Below are 14,045 nucleotides of genomic sequence, written 5' to 3' on the forward strand. Positions count from 1 at the left end.
ATCTCGCCAGACAGCGCCTTCTACACCGAAACCTGAACCAACTTCACCTCCTCCCCGAAATCGCCATTGCCATCCAGACGGATACAAGATCCAGAGAAAGGACGGCTCCAACCACCCAGGAGGAGGACTCGCCAATGCACACAAGAGCTCCCTCCGACTCACCACGTCCAGCACGAGTGACAGCCTGCCCACCATCGAACACCTCCATTTCCAGATCCAAACTAGCCCCAGAAGCACCCTCACTTACAGACCTCCTGGACCTCGAAATGAGTTCACCACTACCATCACCGACCTCATCGCACCCCACGCCATCACCTCCCTGGACTACATACTCGTCGGAGACCTCAACTTCCACCTCAGCAACCTCAATGATCCCCAACTCAGCCACCCTACTGGACAACCTCACCAACCTCGGACTGACACAACTCGTCCCCACCCCCACCCACAAGGCAGGATACACCCTCGACCCCATCTTTGCAGGAGGAAACAACATCCACACCATACAACCCCCCTGGATGGACCACCACTGAGTACACTTCCACGTCAACAAGCCCACTGCACCCAAACCAGCACCATGCCCACTGTGAAGGAACTGGTCACCGAGGAGCACCTTAACTCCACCCTCCACCGCAATGCCCCCCACCTCAACCAACATCAACCTTGCAGCCAAAGAGCTTCACAGATGGATCACCAACTGCGCAGAAGAGCTTGCATCCCTCCGCAACCCCAACAGACAACGCCCCAGAAAGGCCACCTGGTTCACTGCCAACCTCCAAGAATCCAGACTCACCTGCAGATGCCTCAAAAAGAACTGGAAAACAGCAAATCCTCGGAAGACCGCACCACATACAAGAACACCATGACAGAATACCACAAACTCATCAGTTCTACCAAAAGGAACTTCATCCAGAACAAGATCCTTGCCAACTGGAGCAACTCAAAGGAACTCTTCAGCATCCTCCAGGAATTCACCAAAACCCCCAGTGAAGCCACTGACATCACCTCCTCCCAAGACCTCTGCAACAAGATCAGCTCCTACTTCCATCTGAAAATCAAGTCCCTCTACGACAACTTTGACAAACAGACCCCTGATGCCGAAACCCCTCTCTCCTCCATCAATGTCAGCCAGCCCACCATATCCTCCTTGACCCCAGTCACCACAGAAGACACCTAATTGACCATGAAAGGCATCCACTCAGGAGCCCCCACAAACCCTTGCCCTCCGCACATTTTACACAGAACCACCTCCACCATTGCACCTGAACTACGATGCACCATCAACACCACGTTTGAAACCGGCACTTTCACCGATGACTGGAAATGCGCAGAAGTCAAACCCCTACTCAAGAAGCACTCGGCAGATCCTACAGACCTAAAAAACTACCGACCTTTCTCCCTCCTCCCCTTTGCAGACTAAGTCACTGAGAAGACTGTCAACATCCAACTAACAAAATTCATCAAAGAGAACGCCATCCTCGACCCCTCCCAGTCCGGAATCCCCAGCAACCATAGCACCAAGACTGCTCAACTCGCAGCTACAGATGACATCCGCACCCTCCTCAGCCAGGGGCAACACTGCTGCACTGATCCTACTCAACCTCTCCGGAGCCTTCGACACCCTCTCCCTCTGCACTCCAGACTCCATGACGCCAGCATACTGGGAATCGCCCGCGAGGGACTCCACTCCTTCCTCACTGGTAGAACTCAAATAATCAGACTGCCACCCGTCCTGTCCGAACCTACAGAGATCAACTACGGAATACCTCAAGAATCATCACTCAGTCCTACGCTGTTCAACATCTATATGGCCCCACTCGCTGCCATCATCATACAGCATGGCCTCAGCATAGTATCCTACACCGACAACACCCAGCTCATCCTCTCCTTCACCAAGGACCCCGTCACCACCAGACTCAGCTTCCAGGAAAGGAATGAAAGATGTTGCATCCTGGATGAGCAGCAGCTGCCTGAAGCTCAACTCAGAGAAGACTGAGGTCCTAGTCCTCGGACCCTCCCCCTCTGCACTGGACAACACCTGGAGGCCCACCGCCCTTGGCAGCCCCCACACCCCCACAGACCACGCCGGGAACCCTGGCATCGTACTCGACTCCTCCATCTCCATGACCCGACAGATCAACGCCATCGCCTCCACTTGTTTCAACACACTCAGCATCCTTCGGAAAACCTTCAAATGGATCCCCACCAAATCAAAGAAGTCCATCACCCACACACTCTTAACTAGCAGACTGGACTATGGAAACGCCCTCTACGGCGGAATCACCAAGTCTGTCCTCTGCAAGCTCCAGACCATACAGAACACTGCAGCCAGGCCCGCCCTTGACATCCCTCAACACAAACACATCACCCTACACCTGTGAGACCTCCACCGGCTCCCCGTCGAGAAGAGAGAAACCTTCAAGATACTCACCCACGCCAACAAATGCCTCCATAACACAGGCCCCAATATCTCGACTAAAGAATCTCCTTCTGCATACTCAGGAAAAATGTCTGATCCACCAACCTCACCTACGCCGAAGCAACGCGAATACACAGAGCAAGGACCAGTGGAAGATCCTTCTCCTACATTGTGGCTAAGACCTGGAACGAGCTCCCGATCAACATTAGATGTGCTCCCTCTCTGCACATCTTAAGGAAGACCCTCAAGACCTGGCTCTTCCACTGGTCCCCCACCCCCAGCGCCTTGAGACCCTCATGGGTGAGTAGCATGCTTCATAATTCCCTTATTGATTCATTGTTTGATAGAGTCTATTGATTTCGCTAAAGAGATCATGTCTTTCACATTACTGCAAACCATAACCTTACACTTCAATACATTTACAATATTTTCCCTGACATCACAATCAATTTTGAATTGAGTCAAAAGACTGTTGATTGAAGTCTTTTGGGTGTACCAAAACAAGTGTCTTATTAGCATATAAGAGCCCTGTGACCTTTCACCCAAGAATGGCAGTTTAGCTGCAACTACACTTCCCTGGGTCCTTACCGAATGTGGGAAAAGAAATGGTGACATGATGCCCTGTAGAAGCCCTCCTCTTCTCACTTGTATTTTGTCTCTGAACTTACCATTTTCAGCCAACTGTTACATGGGTTGAGCTATTCATGTTAATATGTTTAATATTCCAAATAGTCCTGGAACCAGACTGTAAACTACAAGATAATTAGAAAGCAGGCTTCGGATAATTGCATTAATGGCCACTTTGATCTCTAAGTGGACCGTTCATAAAGTGTCCGTTTTTATTTTCGGCACTCTCAAATGGTGCTTTTTCAAACGTTTTTCTGGCGCTTGAATTGTCAGAGGTAACATTTTCATTTTTGTCTTCGTATGTTTCCTACACCATAGCGATCATTGCCTGTACATTGAAGTGCATTTATTCCTACCTCAAAACACATTTGCATTCATTCTCCTGTACATCATCCATACGTTTTCTCATATCCCGCTTTTAGTAGCATTTATCAGACGCAAATCACTACCATATTTCTCCTTAAAAATACACATTTTCAGTCCATCATTCACATGCATGATCGAATTTTTCGCATGGGTTCAGCTTGTGAGGAGAACATAATTAATTATCCTTAAAAAGGACCTGTTGGGACAGAAAAAACCTCTGTGTGGTAAAAGATATGTACCCCTGCCCTGAGTGCCAAACTGCATTGATGTCTGGATACCTAATGCTGATTTTGGTTCTCATAGGCAAAGATGGATCATGCATGTACGCCATGACATAGCCCACTCTCAAGTATTGTAGTCTTGCTGGACCCGGAGGGATGCCTAAAGAGTTACCTTCATAGTGGTGAAAGTCTATCACCTTCACCCAGAGTTAAGCAGCATGAGTGGTGGTGGCAGAATACTGTAGGAGTGAACAGGCCCTTTTTACCCTGTGTCACTGGACTGAAGTATACAGGCTCACATATAATTTAGACATTTCTGCTGCTGTGTAACTAATTCATCATTGGCTACATGAGTTGCTTTTAGAGTGCTGCACATCGCAGCATAATGAGTGGTGACTCTACTCTGGATGTGTGTGTGCCTGTGCAGTGTACAGTACAGAGATAGAGCAGTTCTGTATAGTACAGACATGGTTAGTGCATGTACTGAATGTATGTATGCCTATGAGGAGGAGAGATGGAGTGCTGTGCAGTGCGTGTTTATGTGCTGGGTATATATTGTTTTGCAAGAAGTACATTACATGAAGGGTGAAGTGTTGTTCAGTACACATGGTGAAGTCATGTCTGGCAGTGTGTGTTTGCAAATAGCACACCATGTCTCAATTCAGAAAGAATACAGTACTGACCAGTGCTCACAGAGTGATTGTGTGTGCTGAATGTATGTGTGTCTGGGGTGGCACAATACATATGAATGTGACAGTACTGGACAGTATGTGTGCTGTGTATATACACTGAGTGCCAGTGTGCCTGCAATGGTACATTACATGCAGGACTTTGGGTGTCATTTTGGGAAGCCCAGGCCTTCCTGGTGAAGACATTAGAAGTAATGGTATCCCTTAGACAGATGTTTGTATCGCTGCACTCCTGAGAGCTGGGTGGGATGGACTGGAGGAAGAAAAAGAGAGGGACTCACTTCAAAAGGGTACTCTTTGATTTAGTGATAGATCACAAGGAAGAGGTCTGGACACATCTCAGGAAAGAGATTGGGCTGATAAAGGAATCAAAGAGTTGGGCTGGAGCCCGGAATTAACTGTCAGGAAATGCTCTGCCTCCGCTGCAGGCTGCAGCAGGGGTGGAGCGGTGTGGAGCGGTGTGCGCTTAAAGAGGCCTCGTGAACAGAAGAGCACCTCACGTAAACGCGTTCTGTTCCCCTGTGTCTGATTCACTCATCTTGTTTCTTCGGATTGTTGGGTTCACTCTGTGGTCACCGTTCCTTTGTCGGTCCAGTGCAGCAGGTTGAAAATTCCCGCAAAGAAAATGAAAGCAAGGAGAACATTTCTAAAGTACCAAACGGCATATGAATTGCGGTACAAACGCTCATGCTGGCAAGTTAAAAAGATGTATAAGTTAGTTGAACAACTACTTCGTGGAAAAAATCTCCAACATTAAAGCTAGCATCCCTACACCCAGCCCCATGCAGACTCCCGCCACCACGATAACAAATCCGTCCACCCTAGATCACATACCTGCCCTCAGCACTCAGTCCTTCCTGGACTTGTTGTCCAGAGTCAAATCAGGCTCCCCCAGGGACTGCTGTCCACCCCATACTTTAAAAGACACCCTCTCCGTCCTGCCGCATACCATAATGCCCTTTCTGAACGAGTCCCTCTCACAGGGCAAGGTCCCTAATGCATTTAAGGATGCCATAGTGGTCCCCCTCCTAAAGAAACCGGGAGCCGACCCCCTGAATCTATCTAACTACCGCCCCATCTCCTTGCCCCCCTACTTGGCCAAGGTTCTGGAAGCACACGTGGCAAAGTGTTTGTCTAATTTCATGGAACACTCTGAATATCTAGATCCCCAACACGTCGGATTCCGTCCCACCCACTCCACAGAGACAGTGATTCATGCAGTATTGGACGCCTTATGAGCAAATACTGACAAAGGCATCCCTCAGACCTTGGTTTGACACGGTCGACCATAAAATCCTGATGGACCGTGTCAAGCAGACCGGCATCCAGGGCTCAGCCCTCGGCTGGATCGGTTCTTTTCTCGAGAGCCACACCCAGGCGGTACGACTATCCCCATTCACTGCTCCTAAGATTGCAACTATGTTTGGGGTCCCACAGGGATCATCATTATCCCCCTACCTGTTCAATCTATACCTCTTACCTCTGATCCAGTCCCTGAAGGACAGGAGAGTGACCACATTCAATTATGCTGATGATCTTCAGCTAATTTGTACTATCAATAGCTCCTCTAACTCAATTCAGAAATTCCAGGCCACCGTGCTTCATATCCAGCACTGGCTGGACCTAAACCATTTAAAACTCAATCCAGGTAATATCGAACTAGTTCTGACAGGGAATAGTCAGATCTTCTGGGGCCCACACTACTGGCTGGCAGGACTCGGGTCCCCCCGTATCTTCCTCCTCTGTTAAAAGCCATGGGGTCACCATAAATGACGATCTCTCACTAAGATCTCAAGTTGGTGCAGTGGTCTCGACCTGTTTCTTTCAGTTGCGCAAAATTAGGAAGATCAGTCGTTTGCTCACCAAAGCAGCACTGATACAGGTTGTGATCGCCTTGGGACTCTCACACCTGGATTATGCCAACTCAATTTACCTCGCCATGCCACTCAAACGACTCCAGATGGTCCAGAAACAAGCAGCGAGACTGATCCACCAGCAACTAAGATGGCAATCTGCCAGACCTTTTCTACAAAAACTCCACTGGCTCCCCGTTTCCCAATGCACAGCCTTCAAACCGGGTTGCGTAATTTTTAAGTCTCTATACTGCCAGAGCCCTAAATTCATTAACTGCCTATTATCTAAATCCTGCAACCTGCGCTCAGCCCACCTTCAGCTATTAACCACCCATGCCTTCAAGTTAAAACAGGTTTGCCTCCTTGGCCCTCAAATTGTGGAATTCATATCCACTGGAGATCCGGTCATGCAACAATCTTCTGAGCTTCAGTAAAATGCTCAAGACATGGCTGTTTGTACAGGCTCATGAGTAACTTCATCCTACGGCCCGACACACTCTAGAGTTAGCGCCCTGAAACCACCTGGTGTACATGCGCTGTAGAAGTTCTTTATAACCCTGGGCGTAGTGTGCGTAGTGGGGCTCCGCGGAGCTATGCGAAGTGGGCGCAAAACTACGCCCACCCGCGCACTCCGCGTAGCCCCACTACGCGCCGCCCGCCTCCCTCCCGCCCTCCCTAAATATGCAAATAAAAGGATTTAAAGGTTTTAAAAACACTTACCTGTCCGCCGCGTCCCCGGGGCTCCCTCTCCCGTCCCTGGAATCGCGCCGCCGCCATTTCGGATACTAATGCGCATGCGCGGGCGGCCGCGCATGCGCATTTCTCATGAGACATGAGACATATTTTGTAATCCCATGTTGGTAGAGCAACTATGCCAATATAAATACATGTGCCAATGAAACATTCACCTGCTATAAGGATGTAGCAGTGAGTTAAGTACAGCCCACAATGTCATCTATTGATAAGAGAACTGATAAGGAAGTTTTTCACACCATGAATGGTTCCCTTTAAAAAATAATGAAAAGAAAAATATGCAAAAATATGCAGGCTATATGATGTCTCCTTAACTTCAGAAAACACTAATGAGATGTTTCTATTTTACAGTTTTACTTAGCATGTGCAGAGAGAATATGGAATTTCAAAGGCCGTAGGGACAACAATCAGATAAATTACGTTATGTTATGTTATAAAGAACTAAGGGTGGGCGGCCAGCTACGCTCCGTGCACGGAGTGCGCGTAGTGCCGTCTCCTATGCATTTTGCGTAGCGGGCGTAGCCAGGCGTCACTACGCGCGCTCCGCAGACGGAGCGTAGCCGGCCGCCACCCGCCTCCCTCCCGCCCTCCCTAAATATGCAAATAAAAGGATTTAAAGGTTTTAAAAACACTTACCTGTCCGCCGCGTCCCCGGGGCTCCCTCTCCCGTCCCTGAAATCGCGCCGCCGCCATTTCAGATACTAATGCGCATGCGCGGGCGGCCACGCATGCGCATTTCTCATGAGAAATACGTTATGTTATGTTATAAAGAACTAAGGGTGGGCGGCCAGCTACACTCCGTGCACGGAGTGCGCGTAGTGCCGTCTCCTATGCATTTTGCGTAGCGGGCGTAGCCAGGCGTCACTACGCGCGCTCCGCAGACGGAGCGTAGCCGGCCGCCACCCGCCTCCCTCCCACCCTCCCTAAATATGCAAATAAAAGGATTTAAAGGTTTTAAAAATACTTACCTGTCCGCCGCGTCCCCGGGGCTCCCTCTCCCGTCCCTCAAATCGCGCCGCCGCCATTTCCGATACTAATGCGCATGCGCGGGCGGCCGCGCATGCGCATTTCTCATGAAGAAGAACCAGAAAAAGAGCACACTTTCAAAGAAGGAGAACCTCAACATACATCTTGAAAGACCCAGACTATATCACATTTGGTGTATGGAAATGATCTTTAAGAAGAAGAGGTTGAGACCCCAAAATTTGTCATCTGCCAAGCAGCCAGATGGGCTGTGTGAGAAGGGGAAGCTTGTGAGACTTCTACCAGGGATCAGGACTGTGTGTCAAGGCCATCTAGTCTCCCTGCAGGGTGATGGTATATCATAACATAACATAACATAACATAACATAACATAACATAACGTAATTTATCTGATTGTTGTCCCTACCGCCTTTGAAATTCCATATTCTCTCTGCACATGCTAAGTAAAACTGTAAAATAGAAACATCTCATTAGTGTTTTCTGAAGTTAAGGAGACATCATATAGCCTGCATATTTTTGCATATTTTTCTTTTCATTATTTTTTAAAGGGAACCATTCATGGTGTGAAAAACTTCCTTATCAGTTCTCTTATCAATAGATGACATTGTGGGCTGTAATTAACTCACTGCTACATCCTTATAGCAGGTGAATGTTTCATTGGCACATGTATTTATATTGGCATAGTTGCTCTACCAACATGGGATTACAAAATATGTCTCTATTCTCTCTCGTATAGATTGCACCAATGTTTCTGTATGTACTGTGATTGATTTATAGAGGAGGAGAGGAGTTAAGCGGGTAGCGAAGGTATCTACAAAACATATAAACTTAAATAGAAGTGTGAAGCATTAATATAAAACTAGTACATACATTAATCATCCTTTCCTGCTCTTTACAGGCAGGGAACACAATTGATTGCATTGCACCTTACCTGATTCTCTGTAAATGCTGGGTAAATTTCTCTTCCCTTACGTCCCCGCTTCCCCCATTTAACCAGTTTTGCTTTGACACTTTTGGGCATGCTTGGTGGGAAAGGGAAGTTGGGACCTTTTGTTTTGAACTTACAAATCACTCCTGCGGAAACAGCAGGTGAGAGTTAACATTAACCTTTTGACACATATATGTCTGTGACTGACATCCAAGTGCGAACTCTAGTCACTCCCATGGCTTGTGCTGTGGAACTTCAGAGTCTCTCCTACTGTGACAGACTGCCTTTCAAGAGGAAGAAGAACCAGAAAAAGAGCACACTTTCAAAGAAGGAGAACCTCAACCTACATCTTGAAAGACCCAGACTATATCACATTTGGTGTATGGAAATGATCTTTAAGAAGAAGAGGTTGAGACCCCAAAATTTGTCATCTGCCAAGCAGCCAGATGGGCTGTGTGAGAAGGGGAAGCTTGTGAGACTTCTACCAGGGATCAGGACTGTGTGTCAAGGCCATCTAGTCTCCCTGCAGGGTGATGGTATATCACACAGGGAAACCAAGACAAAATGCCCTGAAGCCTGGAGCACCAGCGCCTGCCTGCTTACTTAGACCAGTGTGCCCGATGAGGAAGAGGAGAGTTTTGGAGGGAGCATGGCACAGTGGGGAATTCTATGAAGAGCACACCTGGAGCGAAGTGTGAAGAGATGGAAGAGATGGAAGAGCACCAATCAGGTTATTCACCCTGTGTAAGAGTGAATCTGCGCCCCCTGCATGCAAGGATTGGGCCACCGTGGACTGAGCCATGGACTGAGTGCCAAGCCCGTACCGCCACATTGTGGTGTTCCCCAATGCCAGAGGGGGCCACTAAAAAAGTGACTGTGCTGACAAAGCACCAGGAATTGTGTGATCCTTAGTGGTGACCCTGTATGCCAGGAGGGGTCACTGTGGTATGGGTGATTGTGCAGGATTTGCTATCAAATAATGCTGCAATCTTGTATTCCAGGAGGGGCTGCATGTACTGAGTTCTGCTAATTTCAGGCCGTCGCCCAGGAAAATTGAAGCTGCGATTTGCTGGTCAAAGTTGTGTATCCAAACATGCCTCATGACCAACCCTCTGACTCTGGAGGACACCAAGAGGGCTTTGCTCCATCACTGGGCTCTGAACGGGAGCACGAAGATCAACCCCATACCCTTATGTGTGGAAAACTCAACTTACCACATCAATGGAAACTGGGAGCACCTCTGATCGCTGTTGAGGCAGGCAATGTGTACTGCCAGAAGCCCGACTCCTCTGATCAGGACCAGAGCTTGCAAGTGCCCACGGTCGGGGCACCCGATGAAATGCTGAATGCTTCTGTGTTTCTGGAGTAGGTAAGACTTGAAACAGGTCTGTCAGTTCCCAGGGGACTCGATGCTGAAGGTGCTGCTGCACCGTACACACTTTTGACTATTTCCTAAAGAGTCAAAGGGGACTCTTGAATAAGGCCTACTGTTGAGCATAACCTAGATGTGTCCACTAGTGAATGGGGAATAACCAAACCACATGGCAGAAAAGAGGGTGGGAAAGACATTTGCAAGATAAACACTAGAGCTCTGACCTCAAGGGGATTGTGTTGTTGCTTATGAATGTCATTATTTCTTTGAATGTGTCGAGTTAGAAATAAAATCCTTCTTTTTCATATAAAAGCAAGTATTTGACTGGACAATGATTTTTTTACATTACAGAGTGCACTTTTTGTTATGAGTTGTGATCACTAACCTGAACCTATACTTCCTCCTCGAGGGTGCCTTTGACTGTTTCTCCACAGCTAACACTGAGACTCAAATGCAGAAGGGGAACTTGGCCAGTTGCTCAGAATCCATAGTAGGCCAGGCCCCGGGCCTCAACCACCATGATTGGGATCTGTAGACCCTGGGAGCTCATGGCCCTCCGAAAGGGATTCTGACAGGATCAATCACTATTTTAGCATAATATACTGTAAGTTTTCATGTTGGGTCTCTGGCCAAGTGTTTTTCTCTCCCAGGCCATTCTACGCTTATTACCCACTCCACCTGTGCTCTGTGTGATTCCTGATGCATCAAAATGACCCCCTAGGCCTGCCCCAACCCCACACTTGACTTCCTTGATGTTTATCATTGCCGGCAATTGCTACTCCCTAGGTCAGTCCCGTCCCACCCATGCAGAGTCTTGTGCGGGTATACAGGCTGTCTTCTCCCTGTCCATCGCTCCTCCCCTCCCATGAGGCTTTTGGGTGGAGTTTTGTATCCCCTTTTACTCACGTGGCTCATTACCCTCTGCTCATTTCCTTGCCCAGGTTTACTGCCCATTTGCCGAAATCTTGTGAGAAATCTTGCGAGATTTTGCAGCCACCTTGGACGTAGTAGTATAAATACAAGTCCATTCAAGAGGCCATGCATGATTTCAAGACTTTTGCTTCAAGAGGTTTGTGTTCCCACTTTTCCTGAACACTTACCTTTCTTTGATGAGATCCAGCTTTGTGGCCACAGCGACACCTATCCAGATCTTCAGGTTGGCTTATGGACTCCTCATGCATCATTCTGATGTAATTTGAACAAAGACAAAAATCAAAAGTCAACAGCAACTCAGGTCAGTGCATGAACCTGTTATTTTCTATACAAATAGAAACATTGTTATTGAACAGAGTTGACTGCGAAATTACCACAGGGTCAGTTTGCTCGATACTTAGGTCTTCAAAAGTGTAGACAGTCAGCATTTGTCGAGTGCAGAAACCCAACTGACTTTTTAAACATTAAGCCCCTACATCCTGACACGGGTGAGCATAAATACGGGGACTGAAGGCGGAAATCGATTAATGTTGTGTTAACAGTTGCTGCCTATTATTTTGAGTACATTGATGCAAATTTTGTGTCTGTATTTCTCCGTAACACCTAGGAGGGTCAGAGGGATTCCGGTGGCAGCAATTCTCTATGCGTTGTGAGAAGGACCATAGAATCTTTGTCTACATAATCCCACCTTGTCACCCCCCAACCCCTTTCCTCTTGGGAACAACTGGCAGCATTCTTGGTATCTTTGCGTTTAGAGTGTTATCCCTAGAAGGATTGGGTGGATCGTCTTCGCTCCTGCAAATCCCTGCATTTCAGGTAAGTTTAAGCTTGACAGTTGCATCACCTGTCAGTGCCTTGATTGATCTTATTTCTTGAAAACTGGGGGCATACATCCTAGGAAAACTAGCGGAGCGTTCTAAGGAGAGGCGTAGCTTAGTCAGTGAGATTCATAGAATGTGAATCTAAAGTTTCAAAACATAATAAAGGGATGCACTGTTGCGTGGAAGGGTGAGATGACAAGGTTCAAGATGGACGGTTTCTATGAGTGACAGGGTCAGTACTGATTTGCATTAGGTGGGCCTGTGGCTAGAGTACAAAATGGGTGTGAAATGGTTGCTACTGTTTATACTATTTGCAAATATTCATCCAATCACAGTTTGGGTGTTTTATTGACAGTAGTACGACTGGGAACTGTAGATGGGTGCAGTTTCCGAGCCTACTACTGCCAATGTTTGTAAATTCCAAAAACTAGTAAATATTTACCCATTAGAGGATTACTTCTATGCGTACAGATTTACAACTTTTTTGGTATATATATATATATACATATATTTTTTGGCGCAAAAGGAGCGGCACACCCAGGATATATTCAAAGCTTTTTATTAGAGCTTCACCCCACCAACGCGTTTCAGCCTCAACAGGCTTTGCTCATACTTTTTTTAGCACAAGCACGCCCTCTTTTATTCCTGGCCACTACTGTCAATCCAGTTATTCTTCCTCCATGTGGAGGTCAACATACTGAACAAAGGAAAAGACCCAATGATCATGCTGTTACGGCACACTAAGGCGCAGAATCAATATATACCGCCCAAAGCCTGTTTCCGTATATGAGAGTTTTTTACAATGATGGTCTCCCACGTTAACTAAGACCCTGGTGACACAGGACAAGTGGTTCATTCTCCCCCCATATTGATTTTTGTACTAGCCATTGGAAGCCGAATGGATCACAGCTTCTCTTTCCCTCTTCATTGATGTTTTGAGTGAACATATTATATCATTCATGACATCACAGATGACATCTCAAATGACATCACTGATGACATCACTGATGAGATCATCCAGTGTATGTGGTTTAGTTTGAAATTTAAATATGTATTATATATATATACCAATCTGTATTGAAGATTTTGACTTAGTTATGAAGGCAGAAAGGGAATTGGCTGCTGTGATTGGGTCAGGGCAAGATGCAACTAGGGTCCAATGCAATCTTACCACCAAAAGGACAGCAGCATATGCTAATGTAGCGAATCACATAGCTGAAATGTATGCACAATATAAGGAGGAGGCTTACGAGCTCAGTGAGAAATCCGGCAGAACTTTAGCGAAAAGATTAAGGGAAAAGGCGGCCTACAACGAGATTACGAAGATTATTGATTTGGATGGTAATATGCAGGATACAAAGGAGGGAGTTCTTGGAGCATTTCAAGGATTTTATCAGTCTTTATATAGTGAAATTGGATCAGAACTACAATCAAATGGAGAAGAAGAATATTTAAAAGACTTGGTATCTGGGGTATTGACTGATACACAGAAAATGATCTTAGCTGCTCCCTTAACATGGGAGGAAGTCGAACTGGCCCTGCTAGGGCTAGCAAAGGGGAAGGCAATGGGCCCCGATAAAATTCCACTAGAGTTTTATCAAATCTTTAGGAATGTATTAAAGAAAGAATTATTGGAGGTATGCCAGCAGGCTTTTTTGGGTGTTGTGCCGGACTCTTGGTCTAAAGCGACGATTGTTGTTTTTAGGAAAAAAGGGAAAAAGGACACTGATCTGGGATCCTACAGGCCAATTTCTTTGCTTAATTCAGATAGCAAAATATATTCAAAAGTAATTGCAAATAGATTGAATGAGGTGATGCCAGGATTGGTATCCCTCAGACAACATGGTTTTATTCAATGTAGGGATACTACGGACCATGTTAAAAGAATTATCTCTATATTGGATTTGTCCCAAGGCACTAACACCCCAGTCGGAGTGGCCCTGTTGGATGCCGAGAAGGCATTCGACAGGGTCACATGGAGGTTCTTATGGTCAGTCTTATCTTGGAAGGGATTTCCGGCCACTATGATAATAGCTATACAGGCATTGTATTCTAACCCATCTGCTGTTATTCGGATATCGG

This window comes from Lissotriton helveticus, chromosome 2_1 (genome assembly GCF_964261635.1).
Source record: "Lissotriton helveticus chromosome 2_1, aLisHel1.1, whole genome shotgun sequence".
In the NCBI taxonomy this organism is placed as follows: Eukaryota; Metazoa; Chordata; class Amphibia; order Caudata; family Salamandridae; genus Lissotriton; species Lissotriton helveticus.